At 37.8% G+C, this 23,099-nt stretch overlaps 1 long non-coding RNA gene across 2 annotated transcripts in view; it reads right to left on the bottom strand.

Moving 5' to 3' along the window:
- LOC127484266 (uncharacterized) overlaps positions 1–23,099 on the bottom strand; it is a 453,346-nt gene that overhangs the window by 185,193 nt on the left and 245,054 nt on the right. The window contains exon 4 of one of the 2 annotated variants that reach the window (XR_016222206.1): positions 13,388–13,486. The exons of the other annotated variant lie outside the window; for it this stretch is intronic. This is a non-coding gene — a long non-coding RNA (uncharacterized LOC127484266). The remainder of the gene's footprint in view (positions 1–13,387; positions 13,487–23,099) is intronic. 2 annotated transcript variants of the gene reach the window in all.

Genomic DNA, 23,099 nt, shown 5'->3' with positions numbered 1-23,099 from the left:
AGTCACCTAGCAACAAGTTTTCTCAATTTCCCTCCCCAAAAGCAGGGTTTTTTAAAATCTTTTTTTGGTGAAGGATATAATTCCTGGATATCGAATTTGAGAGTAAGAGTGTTTTCTTACAGTACTTTAAATATGTTGAAAGTGTTTTCTATTACCTTCTGACTTAAATAGTTTTTCACAAAAAGTCAGTGATAATTATTGTTTTGAATTTTATTTAATTGTTGTCTTTATTTAACATGTCTTGTTTCCTTTGTTTCTTTTAAGATTTCTCTTTATCACTGCTATTCAGTAATTTGATTATGTGACTTAGTGCGTGTGTGTGTGTGCGTCCTGGATGGTATTCATTTAGCTTCCAACTCTGATTCAACTAGAGATTGCCTGATATGTTCTCAAACAAATCACATAAGCAACTTCATTTCTACTTAGCTTGCTACGATCTTTCCAAAGCAAACCTCCATTCAAGGCACCCTGAAGGCTTCCCTTTCTTCCCCTTTTCATACCTTGGAGCCTCTGCCTAATGAAAGTGATGATGGCTGACTGCCTAGCTATAGCAAATTTTGAATAAATAGCATTTGTTCTCATGATGGTTGACTTTATTTCTGTAGAATTATCTTCCCTCCACCAAAAACACAGGAGAGATGGAGAAGGGCAAAGGAATAGAGAGAGCACCTCAGGGAAACACACCAGTCCAATCTCTAAAGTTGGGGACTGGCTTGGCTCGTGAGTACCAGTTGCAGATGAAATCAATCAGTCTCTCCTCTTGTCTCTCAGGCATCTTCTGGAAGCATTTTAAAGATTAAGTACCTTCATTATTTTGGAGCTAATGCTATTGAAGGTCACTAGGTGCCATATATCAACTTGAACTGTACTGGAAGATTGCCTGGACACTTTGCATACCTATATACTCTACTACACTTAGTTCTTATGGAAGTGCATGTCATGCACGTACAACATCACTTGTTTATTATTTAGCTCACTCTGGCAGCCATTTGTTTCCAGCAACTGGCTGATCTATCCTAACATCTCACTGGGCTCCATGGATTGTGTGATCTTTCTTCATATAAAGTATACTGGTAGTTGATGTGACTCTATCTCTTCAGATCTTTATTTCCAGATTCCTTTAGTCAGACTTGAAATAATTGTCTTTGTATAAACTTGAAGGAGAACATGTTCTAGAAGTTTCCTTTTACCTCCCACCAGCCTTCGTTAATGCCAGAAAGAGGATCTGGGGTCACACTATTGGGCAAACTCTGCTACTCCTGGTAGAGTTGTTCCATAAGGATAGAGTTTCCTTCAGACACAGCCTGGGGAACACTTATCTTATCTGAAGCCCTGTCACTACTGCTAAAATTGTGAGCAAAGGTGAGGCCAGAGTAACATACTGAGGGCTGTGATGAGCTGAGACACTTCACATTACACTGCATGGGTACAGCTCAGGCCTGGTTGGGCTGCACCATGATGAGCTTAGATGCTGGTGAAAGCCAATTACGGTAAAAGCCAAAGCTCCAGGAGTTTCTCTGAATGAGGAGCTAGCCAAGTCCATCTCCTCCAAAAGTGGGAAATTCCTGCTCAGACTTGAGCTGGCAGACAGGTCTCTATTTGGGAAGGAACAAGGATGACCTTCCTTCTCTCACAGAGCTTGAGAGAGGATAGCAGAAACACTGATTGTCTTTCTGGCCTTCTGCTGTATCTTCTGTGGTTCCCCATTCCTCTTTGGGATTCTTGCAACTCTTTTGAGTAGGCTTGCTGGGTTTCCCAAGAGATTTCTTCTTAAATTAAGATCTGAGAAGTGCAGTTCTTTCCATTGCATTCCCTTTTATTAAGTTGTTCCCATTGCATTCCCCCCCTATTATACAGAATCCCTATTAATGGAATTGTGACATATGGGAAAGGGAAAATATTCTATCATCCTAGGATTTTTCTCTTAGTCGTTTAGTAATCCTGCATTCCTCAGCTATGATATTCACAAGTTCTTGGATTTTTCTTTGCTCTTTGGTGGGAAAGGAAGGATAGTGGAGGCTGGGTGTGTATCTTCTCCCAGGTCAGGAAGGCTCTGGTAAAATCTCAGCTATCCCTTGGTGAAATACTTTATCTTGAGGGCATGCCTTGGTTAAGAAGAACAAAATGTTCTGGGTATATTTCAAAATGATTACTTTTTTTTTCCCCTGATGGAAGCACAAGAACATTTTTCTCTGTTCTTCACTGTGAGAACTTCTAGGGCTCCTGGTGGTAAAATTCATAAAAATGTAGGAATTACCCTAAGACCCTTCTTCCCTGGCATTTTGAACTCTCAAACATGTCTGCCTCCTGAAATTCATTAATTGTATTTTAAGTTTTCCAACTCCAATTTTATTGGTTCTCAATAAAATTTCTTCTCTGGGGTCCTGTTATGCTGAGTTTTGATTTTATATATCTTCCAGTTTGGGGGACAATGGTTCTCCCTGTGGCTTCAGTTCTCTGACATATTTTAGAAGATCTTTGTTAATTTTCACTTTGTTTAGTTTTTTCTTGATGTGAGATTGGAGTGATCATTTTCAAACTCTTTGCCTACCATACCAGAAAGCAGATGTCTTCCCACTGATATTTATCATGGCTATGTATTTTGTTTTTTCATATACTCAGCAAATTTTTATTAGGTTCTGTCACTTTTTTGGATGCTATATTTTCTTATATTTCCTTAAGTAATCTTGGATTTTGTTCCTGCATGTATTTAAATTTTTTCACATTATTTTAATCCTTTCGAGTTTTAGTCTCTGTCTTTTTATTGAGTCTAATCTAGTTTTCTCTTTTTGAGTCTTTGCTCCCTGTGTATTCATTCATGTCTCCCATTAGGCTTTGGGATTTACATGATTTCAAGTCCTGTATAAATTCTGATTATTATTTGGCTTACAATCCCCACCACACCTCACCATGCCTCACCACACGCTACCCCAGTAATTCCCTCAGAAGTTGTTTATTGTCCTGCTTTGTTAGTTACATTTGCATGTGCAGATTAGGATTTGACCAATTAGGGACAGATACACACATATTCCTGGAGCTATTTCTCTGGATGTCACCCTTCTCAGTCACCTGTGTTTCAAATTCTATTACCTCAACTTCCTTGAACTCCAAGTCCTGTGTCTCTTACTCAGCAAGATTTCAAGACCATGTTTAGATTCCCAATACCTGTAGCATTATTTTTCAATGCCTCCATTCATAAAGCCAGAGCAGTTGTCCAGGTAACTTCCACTGCTTACCTTCTTTCAGAAACCACAGTTCTTCAATGTCCATTGTATGACTTATGGAAACAATTGTTTTGAATATTGTATCCAGTTTTCTAGTAATTAACAGTGAGATAGTATAGCAGGGGTCTTTCTTCCAAGGGTGGAAGTCTTTCTTCCAAGAGAGACTGATAGCACATAAATTCATTCATTGCAGAACAACCAATTCCTACTATGTCCTACAAAAATCAGGCCTTAATTTCTGCATCTTCGCAGTCATTGACATTAGAATAGAAGACAAAATCAATATATTTTGCAAAATCCAGTTTGTACATTCTTGGCACTTCTATAGAGTAGCCAAGGTTGAGCTTTAAAAATTCCAAATTAATTCCTTTCAGGATCACTCCACTAGCATTAAATGAAAATAACGCAACCATACCTTCAACCCCTTCGATTTGTTTTTTGTCTTTTGCCCCAATTAGTAGACAAGAACTCATACCCATCATCCAAGTATGGTCAACATTTTTCAAAGAATCCATCTAAATCTTAACTTGGAAAATGTGTTTTTCCTAAGGGAAACATAATAAGATTGGATGAAGTACCAACTAAAATGGAAAAAGCTTTTTATATTACTATGGAGAACTGTTCAGTTTTGGTTCCACATTTTCTTGAAACTCTCGGTTTTCAAATTTGTTTTATCTTTGAAAACTTCAAGGCTTATCAAAATGGTCTTTCAATGCAGGGAATATCTACATAATGACTTTGTGTCCACAAATCATATAAAAAGAGAATCAGAGAAAAGCCTCAAGCTTTTAAGTATAGTTCTTTCCAGAGTCTAACATCTCCAAAAAAGTTTCAGATATTCACAGGACTTAGTCTAAGCTCTGTGTTAAATTATACTTTTTCTCTCTAAAAAGGAATATTTTCAAAGTAAATGGCCTAAGAAGGAGCGTCCAATTATGAGATGAAGGCACATAAAGATTTCTCCTGAGTCCTTCAGGCTTTTTCCTTCTCTCTCTTATTTGGTTCAGAGGCACATAGATTACCTGGGTATAATTTTCCTGCCATATAATCAAGGTTGTGAGTCAACTATAGATGCAGGATATTGAGCAAATTTTCACATTTCCAATTCTCATGTACAAAATAATAGTATTACATAGCTCTCAGGACTTTTTTGAAGATTAGGTGTTTTTTTAAAAGAGGTAAAAAGATATACCTCTTTTCTTTCAACAATGTTCCTAATTTAGTTTTTTTAGTTTGATATTCATATATTCCTTGCATGTATATATTTTAAGAATTATGTGAAAAATTATATCAGAAAAGCTTTTCAGATAAAAGGTCTTTGAAATTTTAAAGTCTACCCTGATATGGAATAGATCCTTTTTCCCTTCAAAAAATCCTCTGGTGAGAGAATAGCTATGCCCAGTATTAAACATACAGGTAAGAATAAGCTTAATGGTATCACTGTGATCTTAAAATTATAGCTTGGTGGTGACTTCATGGAAGATCAAAGAGTGTTATTATGCAGAACTACCAGTTTCCATGCTTCCATTATCAATAGTTACCTTCTTCTCTGAGTAAAAGAGAGATGCTAGCAGTGAGTGTTTCTACCAACAGTTCTTCCTCTTCCTTGTTTTTAGCCTGTTAGAAGCCCTGAAGATGGCCTCTGGTGATTTCTGCCTCCTGGTATTCACACTCCTGTGTAATCCCCTCCTTTGAGTACAGATTTGATTTAGTGACCCAGTTCTACTGAACAGAATATGGCAGAAATAACATGATGTCACTTGTAAGGTTATAAAAGATTGCTGTTTCTGTCTTGGTCTTTCTCTCTCTCTCTTTCTCCTCTCCTCTCCTCTCCTCTCATCTCCTCTTCTCTCCTCTGTCTCTCTCTCTCTCTGCTCTCCCTCTCCCTTTTACTCTCCCTCTCCCCTACCCGCTCTCTTGCTCTGGTGGAAGCCAGAAGTCCTTTGGAAAGGATCGTGAGGATCCATTTCAACAAAGGCATGATTGCTTTTAAAAGTATACCTTCCCAATTTGATTCTTTGGATGAGAATGTATCTTACTGTGACCTAATAAGAGATTCTGAGCCAAAGGTGCTAAGCCAAATAAACCATTCTTAGAATCTTAGTGGATAATAAATGTGAAGTAAAAAACATTTGTTATAAAATGTATATTGTTACAATCTAGGAGATTTTTAGATAGCAGATAATAATACAAGGATCTACATAAAATAAAATTTTTAAAAAGTCTATCAGTCTATTCTCTTAAGGTCAGAAAACTTGGATACTAGTACTGCTTCTTCCCTGACCATTTGATGTGTGTCTTATTCTGCTTTCTGTTGATATAACAAAGTACCTGAGGCTGGGTACCTTATAAAGTAATGAAGTTTCTTTGCCTCACAATTCTTGTGGCTGGAGGCTCTAAAAAGCATGGCACCAAGTATTCCAATGAGGATTTCCTGGTTTTATCACAGCATAGCAAAAAGTAGAAAAGAAATCAGCCATGTGCAGAAGGATCCAAACTCATGACTCATGGGGTGGTTTTACTTTAAAACAACTTGCTTGCTCCAGTATGAATACACTCCTGCAAGATCAGCATCAACCCCTTCAGAAAGATAGGGCCACCACGTGTAATCACCTAGCACCAGGCTACAGCTCTTTTCAACTCTTTTTTTTTTTTTTAAGGCAGAGTGGACAGTGAGAGAAAGAAACAGAGAGAAAGGTCTTCCTTTCTGTTGGTTCACCCCGCCAATGGCTGTTGTGGCTGGCGCACGCTGCAGCCAGCGCTCCCTGCTGATCCGAAGCCAGGAGCCAGGTGCTTCCTCCTGGTCTCCCACGCGGGAGCAGGGCCCAAGGACCCGGGCCATCTTCCACTGCCCTCCTGGGCCACAGCAGAGAGCTGGACTGGAAGAGGAGCAACCGGGACAGAATCCGGCGCCCGGACTGGGACTAGAACCCGGTGCACTGGCACCGCAGGCGGAGGATTAGCCTATTGAGCAGCGCAGGCCACAGCTCTTGAAGTTTCTACCACCACAATGAGGACCAATCCTACAGTACATTTGGCATCCCATATGCACAGCAGTTCAAGTCCTAGCAGCTCTACTTCTGCTCCAGCTCCCTGCTAACGTACCTGGGAAAGCAGCAGGAGATGACCCAAGTGCTTAAGCCCCTGGACCCACGTGGGAGACCTGGAAGAAGCTAATAGCTCCTGGCTCCTGGATCTTGGCTTCAACTTGGCCCAGCCTTGGCCACTGCAGCCATTTGTGGAGTTAACCAGCCAATGGATGACCTCTCTCTCTCTCTCTCTTTCTTTCTGTCTTCCCCTCTTTCTTTCTCTGTAACTCTACCTTTCAAATAAATAAAATAAATTTTTAAAAATTTTAAAAAAGCCTAAGGAAGAAATAAAAAATAGGGGCTAGCATTGTGGCACAGTGGATTAAGCTGCTACTGTTAATGCCAGCATCCCATTTGGGAGTGTGGGTTTGTGGACTCATCCTGCAAGGCACACACTGAAGGGATGGCGGGGCAATGGCGTTCTTCAAAAAATACCCTAGACAAGTTTTGGTGACATGGCCTTTTATAAACAACCAGGCACAAGCTTTTGGCCGGCGCCGCGGCTCACTAGGCTAATCCTCCGCCTAGCGGCGCCAGCACACCGGGTTCTAGTCCCGGTTGGGGCGCCGGATTCTGTCCCGGTTGCCCCTCTTCCAGGCCAGCTCTCTGCTGTGGCCAGGGAGTGCAGTGGAGGATGGCCCAGGTGCTTGGGCCCTGCACCCCATGGGAGACCAGGAAAAGCACCTGGCTCCTGGCTCCTGCCATCGGATCAGCGCGGTGCGCCGGCCGCAGCAAAGGAAGACCTTTCTCTCTGTCTCTCTCTCTCACTGTCCACTCTGCCTGTCAAAAAAAATAAATAAATAAATAAAAATAAACAACCAGGCACAAGCTTTTAAAGGGCAAGGAGGAGTAGCTAGTTCGGGGCAACAATAATTCTACAGGATAAAGCAGATACTGGTGCCTCTATGCTTCTCCAATCAGAAGATACTGGTGCCTCTACACTTCTCCAGTCAGCTTAAAGGTCACAAAGCCTACACAGCCTTCCTTCCAGGTGGTCCTTAGGGTAGGCCACACCCAGGAGCTGTTTACCTAGCTGACAATTACAAGGCCCTTCAGCAGGAACTGGGGGTGGGGGAAATGTGCTTGGGGCTCCTGCTGCCTGCCAGCAAGCAGTCAGGTCATGTGTGGCTCTCAGTGTGCCTGAGCCCCCAACCAGGGTCTCTCTCAGCAGGCATGGTGTGCCAAGCCCTCTTAAACTGCATGGGCTAGGCAGGCAGTCTCACAGAATCACCCACATGAGTAAGTCCTATCCCTCCCCCCTCCACCCACATCTATTGGCTGCTCAAATAAATTTTAATAAACTATTTATATATATATATATAGAGAGAGAGAGAGAGAGAGAGAGAGAGTAAAAGTATAGTCCATGTTTCTGAGTTAAGAATAATCAAAATTGTGAAGATATCATTCTTCCCAACTTGATCTACAGACTCAACAAAATCCCATCAGTTTATTATATGATTATCAACAAACTGATTTGAAAGTTTATGTTGAGGCTGGCACTGTGGCATAGTGGGTAAAGCTGCCACCTGCAGTGCTGACATCCCATATGGACGCTGGTTAAGATTCGGCTGCTCCTCTTTTGATCCAGCTTTCTGCTATAGCCTGGGAAAGCAGTGGAAAGCAGTCCTTGGGTCCCTGCACCTGCATGGGCGATCCAGAAGAAGCTCCAGGCTCCTGGTTTCATATCAGCACAGCCCTGGCCGTTGTGGCCATCTGGGAAGTGATCCAGCAAATGGAAGACCTTTCTCTCTCTCTCTGTCTCTCTGCATCTGTCTCTCTTAGCTCCATCTTTCAAATAAATAAATAAATCTTTAAAAAAAGAAAGTTTATGTGGAAAGACAAGAGACAGAATAGCCAACACTGTACTGAAGAAGTGTAAAATTGGAAGTCTGCCATTTAGTATAAAACTACAATAATTGGGGCCGGCACTGTGGTGTAGTGGGTTAAGCCTTCACCTGCGGCACAGGCATCCCATATGAGCTTTGGTTCAAGTTCAGGTTACTCCACTTCAGATCCATATCTCTGCCATAGCCTGGAAAAGCAGTACAAGATGGCCTATGTGCATGGGCCCGTGCACCTGTATGGGAGACCCGGAAGAAGCTCCAGGCTTCTGACTTCAGATCAGCTCAGCTCTGGCCGTTGCAGCCATTTGGGGAGTGACCCAGCGGATGGAAGATTTCTTTCTCTCTGCCTCTGCCTCTGCCTCTCTCTAACTTTGCCTTTCAAATAAATTAATTAATTTAAAAAAACTGCAATAACTAACAGTGTGATATTGGTGTCAATGGAACAGAATACAGTGGCCAGAAATAGACTCATACAATAAAGCTGATTGCTTTTTGACAAAGGAGTACAAGTAACTCAATAAAGAAAAAGTAGCCTTTTCAATGAATGATGTGGCATTACTGGTTAATTTCAACCTGTACTCCTCTTAAAAAGTAACTCCAAGTAGATCATAAACCTAAATGTATAATGCAAAACTACATGACTTCTAAAATATTAAACAGAGAAAATCTAGGCAATCTTTGTTTGATGATGATTTTAGATACAATACCGAAGGCATAATCCATCAAAGAAATAATTGACAGTTGAACATCATTAAAATTAAAAACTTCTGCTTTTCAAAAGTCACTATTAAGAGAATAATCAGACTAGTGACAGACTGGCAGGAAATCTTTGCAAAGCACAAAGGCAAAACACTGAATCAAAATATACAAAGAACTCTTAAAACTCAGTATCAAAAAAATAGAGTCCAACTTAAAGATGAATAAATGTTTGGGGGAGGGGTGGGGACTGTATGCGCATTGTGTTCCAGCAGGTTAAGCCAAAGTTTGGGGTGCCTACATGCTATACTAGAGTGCTGAGTACAGTCTCAGCTATTCTACTTCCTGTTAATGTGGCCTGGAAGGTAGCAGATTATGGTTCAAGCACCAGAGTCCCTGCCACCATATGGCAGACTCAGATGGAGTTTCAGGCTCCTGCCTTCTGCCTGGCCCTGCCCTGAAACCTTTGTTGATGCATTTGGAGAGTGAACCAGCAGATGAAGGTATTCTCTCTCTCTCACTTTCTCTTTCTCTCTCTCTGTTTACCTCTCCACCCCCATCACTCTGCCTTTCAAGTAGATGAAAATAAGTACTTTTTAAAAAATAAATAAAATGGGCAAAAAATCTGAGGCGAGAATTCACTTTAAAAAGATACACAGATGGCAAATAAGCATATGAAAATATATTCAACATCTTATGTCTTTAGGCAATCACAAATTAAAACAACAATAAGACATCACTAGACATCTACAAGAATGACTAAAAATCCATAACACTGTCAACACAAAATGCTGATGAGAATGTGAAGTAATGGGAACTTTCCTTCATTGCTAAATATGAAAAAAGGTAGTTCACTTTGGAATATACTTGGTAGTTTCTTATAAAGCTAAATGTAGTTTTACCCTAAGATCCAGCAATCATGTTCCTTTTTACCCAAATGAGTTGAAAATTTATGTCCATACAAGAAAACGTCATGCAAGTGTGTATTACAACTTTATTCATAATTTTCAAAACACAGAACAAACTAAGATGTCCTTCAGCAGGTGAATGGATAGACAAGTTGTGGTACATATACAATATGGAATAGTATTCAATAATAAAAATATATGTAGGAGACTAAAGTACATATTGCTCAGTGAGCAAAACCAGTCTGAAAAGCCTATTTAATGTATGATTCTAATTATGTAATATTCTGGAAAATGCCAAACCAAAGAGATTATAAAACAGATCACTGATTTCCAGGTGTTTGGGGAGAAAGAGAAAGAGAGGGAGGCATGGATAAAAGAAGGAACATGAGGGATTTGTAGAGCATTGCAACTGCTCTATATGATAGTGTAATGATGGACCCATGACCCAATACCCATAGAGATGTATAGCAGAGAGTAAGCCGTAATATAACTATGAGCTTCATTTGATAATCAGGTATCAACATCTATTCATCAATTATAAGAAGTCTGCCACAGTAAAGGAAGATGCAAACAACAGGAAAAGCTTTGGCATGAAGCAATGTGGAGAAAGGGAATGCGCTGAGACACTCTGTACTTTCTGTCAGTAATTGTTTGTAAACCTAAAACTGCCATTCAAATATATCTTTCAATAACTGAGTTTAATGATATAGATATAGATATAGATATAGATATAGATATAGATATAGATTTAAGCCCTGGATTGGATTTGTTTTCATATAAGCCTCTGTCAAATTCATGACTCAGTAGTAACAGAGCTGCTTAAAAGTGACCTCCATAGTTATAGTAACTATCATTGTTTTTCTCAGTATCAGTAACAGGCTTTAAGGTTTTTGATATATTCTAAATATCTAATAGCTAATTATCAATACATTTATTTTGTGCGAAGTAGTAATGAAGAGACTCAGGGGACTGAATGGTTCAAAATTTCCAATATTTACTGCAGTAAATTGTTCGTGAAGTTACTAAATCCACTTACTTTGACTTATGTATCTATACTATAAGGATTTAAAAAAAAACAGTGTGAGGTTTAAATGATCTGACTATTTTAATCACAGAAAAAAATGCCTGGCACACAGTAGTTACTTAATAAATGTTAATTATTAAGAGTACTTGGAGTGTGTATTAATCCTTTGTCTTTTAAATTTTTGTTTATATAGATATATTTCTTTCTATTTTCTCCCCGCAATCAGATGGTAGGTCTATATTTTAGACACTTTAGAAAAACAAAACAAAAACTTTGAAATTAAGCAGTGGGCCTTACATGTGCTAGATGCTTACTAAGTATCTGTTAATGGATGCTTAAGTGAATACAAAACAAAAGAATGGCTACAGGGATATAAAGAAGGGAATATTTTCAAAATGACCTGCTGTCTGACACATCAATAAAAATAATCCTATTTTCACCAAACTGTCTGGAGAGACATTTTATCCACACCTTTATCCCAAGAGGAGGTTTTTTGTTTTCATTCTCAGTGTATTTAGATATCAGCATTGAATGTCAGCTAGATTCTTCTCTTAATAACTTTAAAACAGAGCCAAAAAGAAGACAAATCAGTCTCACACAGAAAATGTACTCTCCAGGTACTTCCTAACAGAACACAACAGCTGTGCCAATAGCAGAAGGATAAGTGTTTAAAGAACATTTCTGAATAATGGCTAGGGAATGACTTGTGTCACAGTTCATCCATAAGGTAACATTTCATCAAGTATTGACTAATACAACACCTAGTAATAACAAGGCAAGTAACATGTATGTTCTCTAAACTCTAAAAAGAGATCATTAAAATCGCTTCAAATTGAAGAGGCTGCACGGGTTTATCAAACACAAGGTCTGTTGATTTTCAAGGCTATCAAAAGAATCACGTTCTCCCCTTTGAATGATGTGACATATTTATAAATGGAGACGTTTGGACTACAATTTTTGAGTGGCATGTGACAACGAATTTTTGTCAGTTTCAAAGAAATCATTCTTTTCCCAAAAATGTCCTTTTGAATCTCCTTTATCTGATTGAAGCAAATGATTCATTAGGGGCTGGTTTTGTGGTGCAGTGAGTGAATCCACTGTCTGTGATGTCAGCATCCTACATGGGTGCTGGTGTGTGCCCCGGCTGCTCCACTTCTGATCCAGTTCTCTGCTAATGTGCCTGGGAAGGCGGCTAAAGATGGCCCAAGTGTTTGGGCCTTTGTCAACCATGTGGGAGACCCGGATGAAGCTCTTGGCTCCTGGCTTCTGCCTGGATCAGCCGTTTTGTTGCAGCCATCTGTGGAGTGAACCAGTCAATGGAGGGTCTCTCTCTTCCTGTTTGTCTCTCCCTCTCTCTCCATAGCTCTTTCAAATAAGTAAATAAATCTTTAAAATAGATTCACTGATAGTTAACTGGTTTGTCCAAAGGACTGGGTTAATAAAAATAGCTAATGTTAATTAATTATATGTTTTCTCATTTATTCCTCCTTAGCCTAAGAGATAGATACTCTTACTGTCTTTCTTTTGCAAGTAGAAAACAAAAGCATAAGGAAATAAAATAAATTATCCAATGCCTAATTACTAAAAGATGAAACAGTTTGTATAATCTGGATTCACTACCTGTCTGGCTGCTTGGATTGCCTACCAAAATAATAATAGACTTAACTCTACATTCTCATCTCTCTTACCTCTAACCAAAATTTCTTTATGCTGTATCTCATGACCCAAAAGCTTGAATGCTGGTGTACCATCTGATGAGCCCCACTTATCCCAATGAAAATACTAGCTAGATGTCACCATTCCATACAAACTTTCCAGCTAACATTCAGGTTAGATACATGAGAGCCTATAAATATTCCAAACAGAATTTCAGAAATCAGGACTAATCATAGCTAGAAATACTTTAGCTTTGATGGGACATCTACCACCACACACAGAAGATCTCTAAATGGTCCACCAAAATTTTTAAAGCATTGCTATACAACTGGGTACCAATTATCTATATGTGTCTCTTTGCACATTGCAAATAATGTGACTACTAACCCAGACTGAGTGAATGGAATAATGCTGAGGCAGGAAAACTTACATGGAAAGACTATTAAATATGGATCCAATTTTCTCCACTAATGTTTCTTAATGTATATTTCATAATATAATAAAAGGAAGAGAAGAAGTAGTGTATCCCAAATTATGCCTGATATATACTGCTTATTTTAATCAAATATATACAGACACCGAGAGGTCCACAGTAAATGAACAAATTCATCCTTTCCTGAGTCAGTGTTACCAAGTGCCCATATGGGATGCTGGTGTCACAGGTAGCGGCTTTACCCACTGCACCACAGAGCCAGCCCCCAACAAATCAAAATACCTAACATTGTTAGAAATTAGAGTTCTATGGTACATATTCAAGAAAACATGAATTGAACCACTAAAGAGAGGGGAGAGAATAAAAGTATAGAGATGATTAGATTTAGGTCATTAAATATAAGTTGTTTAAGTAGAGTGAAGCTACTATGTATGTGAGGCTGATTACCAGAACATCCCCTAAATCACAATGGCTTTTCATCATTTGGTAATCAGCAGTTGATTTATATCTTACTTGATAATGCAAACTGGTGATTTAATGATCCACACTTTTCCCATCTTGGGCTTCCAACAGCCCCAAGAAGCTTCAATATCATCTTCTAGATTTTCAGCACTGTGCAGGGAAAGAAAAGAAAATAGAGGCTTTTACAGGAAGAATTCTGATCCAATTTTGGAAATCATGTGTATCACTTCTGCTTATATTGTATTACCTGAATCACATGTTCACACTTCACTATTCAACAATGAGTGATTTAGCCCAACTGTGTGCCCCATGAAAGGAGAACATCACATGGATGACTACCACAGATGGAATGGAACCTGAAAAAAGTCTGAAAACTTCGGAAAAAACCTTGGCCCCAGAATCCAAGTTGGGTTCTTCAAACTGCCAAACAAATTTCACGTAGATACAAGAGTTTATATTTTCACCTAGGAACTGAGGATCTTTGTTAATAAACATCAATCTATCTATTTGCTTACTTCCAAAAGAAGCCATGCTTCCTAAATTACTGATGAAAGAGCAAGCTCTCCTGGAAAAGGATAAACAATGAAATTTTACCAGCTTTAAGCTCTGCCATGCCTATAACATCATGCTTTTTGGTTAAAGCAGGAGGTTTTTGACAGGAGTTTAGCTCAGTAGTTTAAACTCCAGATAAGATACTTAGGTCCCACATCAGAGTACCTGGGTTCCACACCTGGCTCTGGCTCCTGATTTCAGCTTCTGCTGGAATCAGCTTAGAGCCTGAAGGACAGTATTCATACTCAAGTAACTGGGTCCTGCCATCCATGTGTGAGAACCGCACGGAGTGTCTGACTCCTGATTTCAGGCTGGTCCAACCCCAGTTTTTCCAAGCATTTGGGAAGTGAACCAGAAATATCTCTGTCTCTCTCACTCTTTATCTCTCTCCCACACTTCCTTCCTGTCAGATAATTTTTAAAAATGTTTTTGATTAAAAAATATGAAGGAGCCTTTCCTAAAAGCCTGAGACCATGAAATAATAGGAAGAACATGAGAATGTCAACTTATCAGTTCAGTGTACAGTGCTCTCTTTCTTTCTTGACAAGTCCCTGAATATGGCAAGAACATTTTATTCACCTAGGAGGTTAAAAGAGATGTTATATAAATGGCCCTTCAAGTGACTGATGATTCATAATGATGATTTACATTAATTTGAGCATATGTCATACATCTAAGTCACAGATTCATTATATGGGTGGGTATGTATTCATGGTTATTATAAGACCAACTATTACAGGGTAGAGTGCTTCTGAAGAAATTATCCATTAATATAAATAGACACTAGTTCATCCATACAGGGAGAAGCACTGTCAAAGCTCTACTAATTGCACGATATAGCAAGAAATGCTTATTCATAAAATGTGAAATTCAAGTATCACAGAGGCAATGCACTTGCTAGAAGTTCCAAGAATACAATGGTTAGCAAATTATTGTTGACTTAGCAGGGGAGGAAAAAAAAGCAGGACTTGGAATAAAGTCTTTCTTAGAATATTGCCATTGGCAAGAAAACTCTACTGGAACCCCTAAGAACATGCTTCAGTCACTAAAGATACAGACAGTATCACTCCCATTTTACAGGTAAGAAATTTGAGAGAGCAGGAGTCTTATCCAGGAACACAAGGACAGAAAATTATGGATGAAGAGTTTGAACCCAATCTTTCTTCTTCCAAATCTTGCTTTTTTTGTCTACTATATTTCTGTTTATCTATTCAAATTTGACTAGAAAACAATTCACGGTGAACTGTCCTAATTTCTGAACCATAGCTCCAACCAAAGACATCATTCCCTGAAATACGTTCATGAAAGCTACTAAATTTTACTATATCAAGGAGTAGTTTTTTTTCAAGATATTGAGTTTTTCTTTATTAAAATAGCAAAAGATGCCTAGCCTTTTCCATTCTACTTTGTTTAAAGTAACTTCCATAATGTACATTTTCTGAAGATACATTTTTAAAATCTCCCTGGTTTCTAAGCAACTGTGACTATGTCATATAGAATCATATTGAGATAATCATATCAAATATCTATCTAGCTTGTTGCAAAAGGAATCTGTCCTATGCCCCCACATACCTTGTATATAGGAAACATAAGCATTCAAAAATAATGAATGAACGACTGATGGAAAACTTCATAGGGCATGGGCAAGTACATTGAAAATGATAAAAATCTTGCCATTGGTTAGCTCTTCCCAGATATCTGGTTGGGAGATAATGAATAAGTACTGGCATAAATTCGTTGACCTTAATAACAGGTAATAACTTGGTTTAATAATAGATAGCATAGGTAATAGCTTTTTCATAGTGGTGGAAAAATGTGAGAAACAAAAAATGAGACAACTTTTGAATGAACACTCCAATTATTTATCAAAATAAATATTATCCCAAAATGAGAATGTCGAGGTTTTATCATTCCAACATGATACTGTATTTACAAACACTATGGGATTACCTTCTCTTGAGCCTATTTTCAAAGAGGGAGGGACTAATGAAGAGTGTAGCAGGAGGAGGGCATTGAATCCTTACTAAACAGAAAATTCTAGGGGGAGGGATCAGGTTTAGCTACTCTAAATGGCTCTCACAAGGGAATTTCATAACTTGGAGAATGGGGACAGCTGGCTTCAACTAACTTGGCTACTAGAACAAACAAGTAAAATAAACTCTTTGTGGGGTCAGTGTTGTGGTACAGTGAGTAAAATTGCCACCTGCGATGCCTGCATTCCATATTGGTGCCAGTTGGAGTCTCAGCTACTCCACTTCTGATACAGCTCCCTGCTATTGTTCTGGGAAAGCAGCAGATCATTCCAGTCCTTGGGCCCTGAGATGAAACTCCTGGCTCCTCAACCCTGGCTTTAGCAGCCATTTGGGGAGTGACCCAGCAGATGGAACTCTCTAGCTCTCTCCTTCTCTCTCTACCTTTCCATAATAAATAAATAAATCTTTACAAATTTTTTTAAACTTTTAAAAAACCACTTTGGCATTTTGCAGAGATTACCTCTACCAATTGACTGCCTCTGACTGTTCCTTGTTGCTTATTCTTCATTCTTTAAAGAGACAAAAAACAGACCTTACAAAACAAAACCATGGCAAATGGAAACTGTTCTTTCATTCATCATCTGGTTAAAAAATGCTCAAAATTTTACCCATATATTCTTTAACAAAATTCAATTCTACTTCTAATAGCTGAAAAATGTACAAATCTTCTCAATACAGTAAAAGATAAACATATAAATATTGTGAGATATGTTAAAAATACTACATAGTTCAAATATGGGTAGGAAGGTAGTTAGAAAGATAATCATACCAAATTTCTCTAAAGAAAAATATTTACTGCAAGAAACAAGAAAAATACAAGGATTCTCCCAATTGTGTCAAAAATGATAAAAATATAAAGAAATCTAAATAGAATAAAACAAGTAAACACAATCTCAAAATTTAAAAATTACATGACTATCATCATTAAAAGTACAATCATTAACCCAGATCAAGTGGGATTTATACAAGGTAAGCAGGGATGGTTCAACATTTGCAAATCAATAAATGTGATACACCACATTAACAAATGGAAGAACAAAAACCATATGATTATTTCAATAGATGCAGAGAAGGAATTTGACAAAATACTACATCCTTTCATTATGTAAACCTTAAGCAAATTGGGTATAGAACAAACATTCCTCAACACACTCAAGGTAATGTATGACAAACCCAAAGCCAGTATGCTACTGAATTGGAAAAAGTTGGAAGCATTGCCACTAATATCAGAAATCAGACAAGGATGTCCACTCTCACCATTGCTATTCTTTTTTTTTTTTTTTTTTTTTTTTTTTTTTTTTTTTTTTTTTTTTACCATTGCTATTCAATTTACTCCTGGGAATTTCTGTCAAGGAGATACAAATTGGAAAAGAGGAAGTCAAACTATCCCTATTTGCAGGAGACATAAGTCTATATTTAGGGGAAGCAAATCCTTTACATTTAGACTTCACTAAAAGACTACTGGAACTCATAAAAGAATTTGTTAAAGTGGCAGGATATAAAATTAACACACAAGAATCAATAGTCTTTGTATACATAGACAATGCCATGGCTGAGACAGAACTTCTAAGATCAATCTCATTTACAATAGCTACAAAAAATTAAATACCTTAGAATAAATCTAACCAAGAAGTCAAAGATTCTACATTGACAATTACAAAACATCAAAGAAATAAAAGAAGATAAACAAAAAAATGAAAAAATATTCCATGTTCATGGATTAGAAGAATTAATATCATCAAAAAGTCCATATTACCAAAAGTAATTTACACATTTAGTGATATCTCAGTCAAAATACCAATGACATTCTTCTCAGATCTAGAAAAAAAATGATGCTAAAACTCATATGAAAACACAAGAGACACCTAATAGCCAAAGCAATCTTATACAACAATAATAAAACTGGAGGTATCACAATACCAGATTTCAAGACAAACTACAGGGCAGTTATTATCAAAATAGCCTGGTACTTGTAAAAAAAAAATAGATGTGTAGACCAATGGAACAGAATACAAACCCCAACGACCAACTTAACTTTGACAAAGGAGCTAAAATCAATCCCTGGAACAAGGACAGTCTCTTCAACAAATGGTGCTGGGAAAACTGGATCTCTGCATGCAGAAGCATGAAACAAGACCCCTACCTTACACCTTATACAAAAATCCACTCAAAATGTATCAAGGACCTAAATCAAAAATTTAATTACTAGAAGAAGCAATAATCATTAAAAGTACTGCAACTAAAGATGACAGAAAATTGCAAGTTGCAGAAGGCAGAATTAGAGAAGCCAAAAATAAGGAAGACAGGGTTTGGGGGAGACTGAATTAATGTTCAATAGGTACAAGTTTCAATTCTTCAAAACAAAAGTTTATGGAGATATGTCGTACACTTAAAAGGGTAAAATATATGTGATGCATTTTTGTACAGCAATAAAAAAAACAAATTATTTAAATAGTTTTAAAAATAACAAAAAAGTAGAAGTAAACAGCTATTAAAAAGCAAAAACTGATTAAATGAAAAGTAAAGATGTAATCTTCCATAAGCTATAAATGCTAACAAAATTTAAAATTTAAAAATATGACAAGTGGGATCAGAAAAAAATAGAAAATAATAGTTATGACAATGTAGAAAAGCTACACCTAAGATGAATGAGGTAATTTTTGTTTAATTACAGTAATATCTATTGTTCAAATGTGGTAGATTATGGCCTCCTAGGTTCTTTGGTATCACAAGTAAATGACCAAGTGTGTTTACAGACTGCATTACTAAATCATTATAATACAGCTGTGTATATAATGCTTGATCTTTATCATATAACATTATATATTTTATTATATAAAATAGAGAAGAAGACATTGTACCTAGAATGAGTACTGCACCAGGCTGATCTGCTTTTCCAAAAGGCATTTTACAGCGATATAAGTTAATTATATGTGAGTGGGTGAGGTGTTTGGAGGCACAAGAAGCTCAAAAAGGTCTACTTACAATACCTTGGCATAGAAGATCACCATCAGCATTCTCAAGAATTGCTAGAGGAAATACAAAATAGTGCAACTGTAAGAAGGGACAAAATCACCTATTCTTTGACCCAACTGTCACACACTGTGCAGCCAAATCTAAATGTATGGTTGAAAAATTAGGAAAACATACATAGATATGACTGCTTATTACCTCTTACCTTGCTATTAATAAAAATGATAAAGGAGGGGAAATCCAAATAGCCCTCAATGAAGACTGATTAAATAATCTATAGTACTTCCACGTGATATGTACCCATTGTAAACAGTGAGTATACTTCTAGGGAGTGGTCTCTAATAAAATCTAGAGAAAAAAAAAGTGCTGAAACTTAACTGAAAAGTGATCGCTGTTAAATATAAGAGTGGGAATAAGAGAGGGAAGAGATGTGCAATTCGGGACATGCTCAAGCTGACTTACCTCAAACGGTAGAGTTAGAAACATACCAGGGGATTCGAATTCAATCCCATCGAGGTGGCATGTACCAATGCCATCTCACTAGTCCCAGTGATCAATTTCTGTTCACAATTGATCGTAATGATAGGACTAAGAACCAAAGGGATCACATAAACAAGACTAGTGTCTGCAAATACTAGCTGATAGAATCAAAAAGGGAGAGAATGATCCAACATGGGAAGTGAGATACACAGCAGACCCATAGAATGGCAAATGTCCTAACAGCACTCTGGCCTCAGAATCAGCCATTAAGGCATGCGGATCCGGCTGAAATGCCCATGAGAGTATTTCAGGCATGGAAAGCCAAGACACTCTGGGGGAAAAAAAAACCTAAATGAAAGATCTCCACAAGTGAGATCCCAGTGGAAAGAATGGGTCATCAAAGAAGGAGGTACCTTTCTCTGAAGGGAGGAGAGAACCTCCACTTTGACCATGGCCTTGTCTAAATATGATCAGAGTCAGTGAACTCAGGGGGCTTCCATAGCCTTGGCAGCTCATGACAAGAGCCTAGGGTGATTACTGATGCCATAAACAAGAGTGTTAATTTGTTAAGTCAACAACAGGAGTCACTGTGCACTTACTCCTCATGTAGGATCTTTGTCCTTAGTGTGCTGTACATTGAGATTTAATGCTATAACTAGTACTCAAACAGTATTTTTCACTTTATGTTTCTGTGTGGGAGCAAACTGTTGAAATCTTTACTTAATGTATGCTAAACTGATCTTCTGTATATAAAGAGAATCGAAAATGAATCTTGATGTGAATGGAAGGGGAGAGGGAGTGGATAAGGGGAGGGTTGCGGGTTGGAGGGACGTTATGGGGGGGAAGCCATTGTAATCCATATTCTGTACTTTGGAAATTTATATTAATTAAATAAAAGTTAAAAAAAATAAGAAAAATAAATAAATTACATTTAGTGCTAGCAAAATGTGTCTTTGAAAAATTAATGAATGAGAAAAATTTCAGAAAAAATAATTTAGTAAGATTTGTTCTTGACTTCTAGAATCTCCATTTGATAGTAATATACCAATTCTCTGGCAAACTTCCTATCTTTTATATATTTTCTTCATCATTCTACTTTCTTGAATGTGTTAATTATGGCAATTTATGAGTACTTTTTAGGTAACTCCAATATCTGGATTACCTAGGAATATTTTTCTATCACCCATGTTTTTTCTTTGTTTTCATAATGTGTTCTAGCTTTTTGGCATGTCTAGTGATTGTTCTAAATGCTGCAAACTGTGTATTAAAAACTGCAGTGACATTTTCTAGGCCTTTACCCACTAATTAATTCCCAATATAGCCTGAACTCATTCTGTGGTACTAGGTAAGACCCCAGCTTTTCCTGGAGCTCTGCCCCTGTGACTGCTGGATTAGTAAATTGAAGAAATGCCTGCCCTCACACTGTGAGACCTGGGTAAGGTTGTATATGCATTCCACCATTAGGGGCCTGTGCCTGACACTGCACAGTCCTCAGCATAATCTGCACTCAACCGATGGGACCTGTGCAAGGTACTCTCTGTCCTATGGTTCTGAGACTGTACTAATTTTATATTGCTCAAAACCCACTCCATGGAATTTGGGGAAGGCTGTATCTGTATTTCAGTGCCCCAGGCCCCTGCCTGCGGTACATAGCCTGTGCTTGCCCCATGGCACATGGGTAAGTCCACCCTCACATCTTCTAATGCTGTGACTGTGGCCACTTGTGCTATAAGAAACAGCATGATCCACATTCACCCAGCAGGATCTAGAAAAGTTACCATCCATATCCCACAGTTCCAGGGCCAGAATTCTTGGTAACACAGGCTCTGGCATCACTAAGATTCACTTGGCAGAGCCTGGGGATAATCCATTCCACATTGCATAATACCAGGAATATGGCCATGCCATCACAAGCCCCAGTGTGTTTGGCACTCAACCCTGTGGACCTGAGGATACTTTTGGAAGACCATGTCACTACAAAGCCACACCATTACCTGAATGAACTGCTACAGACAGTTGCAGCACTCACAGGCTTTGCTGACATTGATTACCGCTTAGTAAATCACAAGGGGGTTATACTTCTGGGCCATCCAGTACCAAAGCCCAAGAAAATACTCAACTGATATCTGACATCCCTTCCTAACAAAAATGTTTTTTTCAATGTAAGCTACTCTATGAAGAAGAGGTAACTGTTACACCATATGCACAGTCATCAATTTAGAAATTCAGGAAATATGAATAATCAAGGAAGCATGACACTTCTAATGAAAACATAATAGTTCCCATGAAAGATCCCGACTTTAATGAAACCTACAAAATGCATGAAAAAAATCAAAGTAATAATCCTAAAGAAACTTGATGAGATGCATGATAATGCAGGTAGGCAATTCAACAAAATAAAAGCAGAGCATGATATAAATGAGAAATTCAATAAAAATATTATTTTAAAAAATTAAAATTTTAGATCTAAAAACTTCAATCAATGATATAAAAAACAAATTGAAAGCCCCAACAACAGAATAGATTAAGTAGAAGAAAGAATTTCTGATCTTGAGGAGAATATTTTTAAATAACCCAGCTCAGTCAAAGCAAAGACAGAAGACTTCAAAAAAAAGAACTCTTATAAGACAGATGGAATACAATTAAGTAAACAAATATACACATTATGTAGATGTCTGCAGAAAAAATTATATTGATGTGAACATTGGAGAAAAGGTATTTAATCAAATAATAGCTGGCATACTATACTCAGATTGTCAAAAGTTAAAAGTCAAGGAAAAAATCCTAAAAACAGAGAAAGAAAAGTATAAAGTTACATATAAATCAAAACCACTAGACTATAGGCAGACTTCTCAGCAGAAATCTCACTGGCCAGAAGAGAATGGAACAATATACCCAAAGCCTTGAAAGAAAGAAACTGCCAACCAAGAATACTTTTTCCAAAACAGTTATATTTCAGTAGTGAAAGAGCCATTCCAAGAGAAGAAAAACTGAAGTAAGTCATTGCCAACAGAGTAGCACAAGAAATTCTTCTTTTTTAACTTTTATTTAGCAAATATAAATTTCCAAAGTACAGTTTATGGATTACAATGGCTCCCCCCCTCATTAACTTCCCTCCCGCCTGCAACCCTTCCAACTCCCGCTCCCTCTCCCATTCCATTCACATCAAGATTCATTTTCAATTATCTTTATATACAGAAGATCAATTTATTATATATTAAGTAAAGATTTCAACAGTTTTCACCCACACAGAAACATAAAGTGTAAAATACTGTTTAAGTACTAGTTATAGCATTGATTCACATTGAGCAAAACATTAAGGACAGAGAGCCTACATGAGGAGCAAGTGCACAGTGATTCCTGTTGTTGACTTAACAAAATGACACTCTTGTTTATGGCGTCAGTAATCACCCTAGGCTCTGGTCATGAGCTCCCAAGGCTATGGAGGTGTTTTGAGTTCGCTGACTCTGATCTTATTTAGACAAGGTCATAGTCAAAGTGGAAGTTCACTCCTCCATTCAGAGAAAATTTCCTCCTTCTTTGAAGGCCCATTCTTTCTACTGGGATCACATTCGCAGAGATCTTTCATTTAGGTCTTTTTTTTTTTTTCAGAATGTCTTGGCTTTCCATGCCTAAAATACTCTCATGGCCTTTTCAGCCAGATCTGAATGCCTTAAGGGCTGATTCTGAGGCCAGGGTGCTGTTTAGGACATCTGCCATTCTAT

This window comes from Oryctolagus cuniculus, chromosome 15, assembly GCF_051225735.1.
Source record: "Oryctolagus cuniculus isolate XC-2025 breed Fujian yellow rabbit chromosome 15, ASM5122573v1, whole genome shotgun sequence".
Lineage (NCBI taxonomy): Eukaryota > Metazoa > Chordata > Mammalia > Lagomorpha > Leporidae > Oryctolagus > Oryctolagus cuniculus.
Note: the sequence above shows the minus strand (reverse complement) of the source record. Positions and strands in the feature narration are given on the sequence as shown.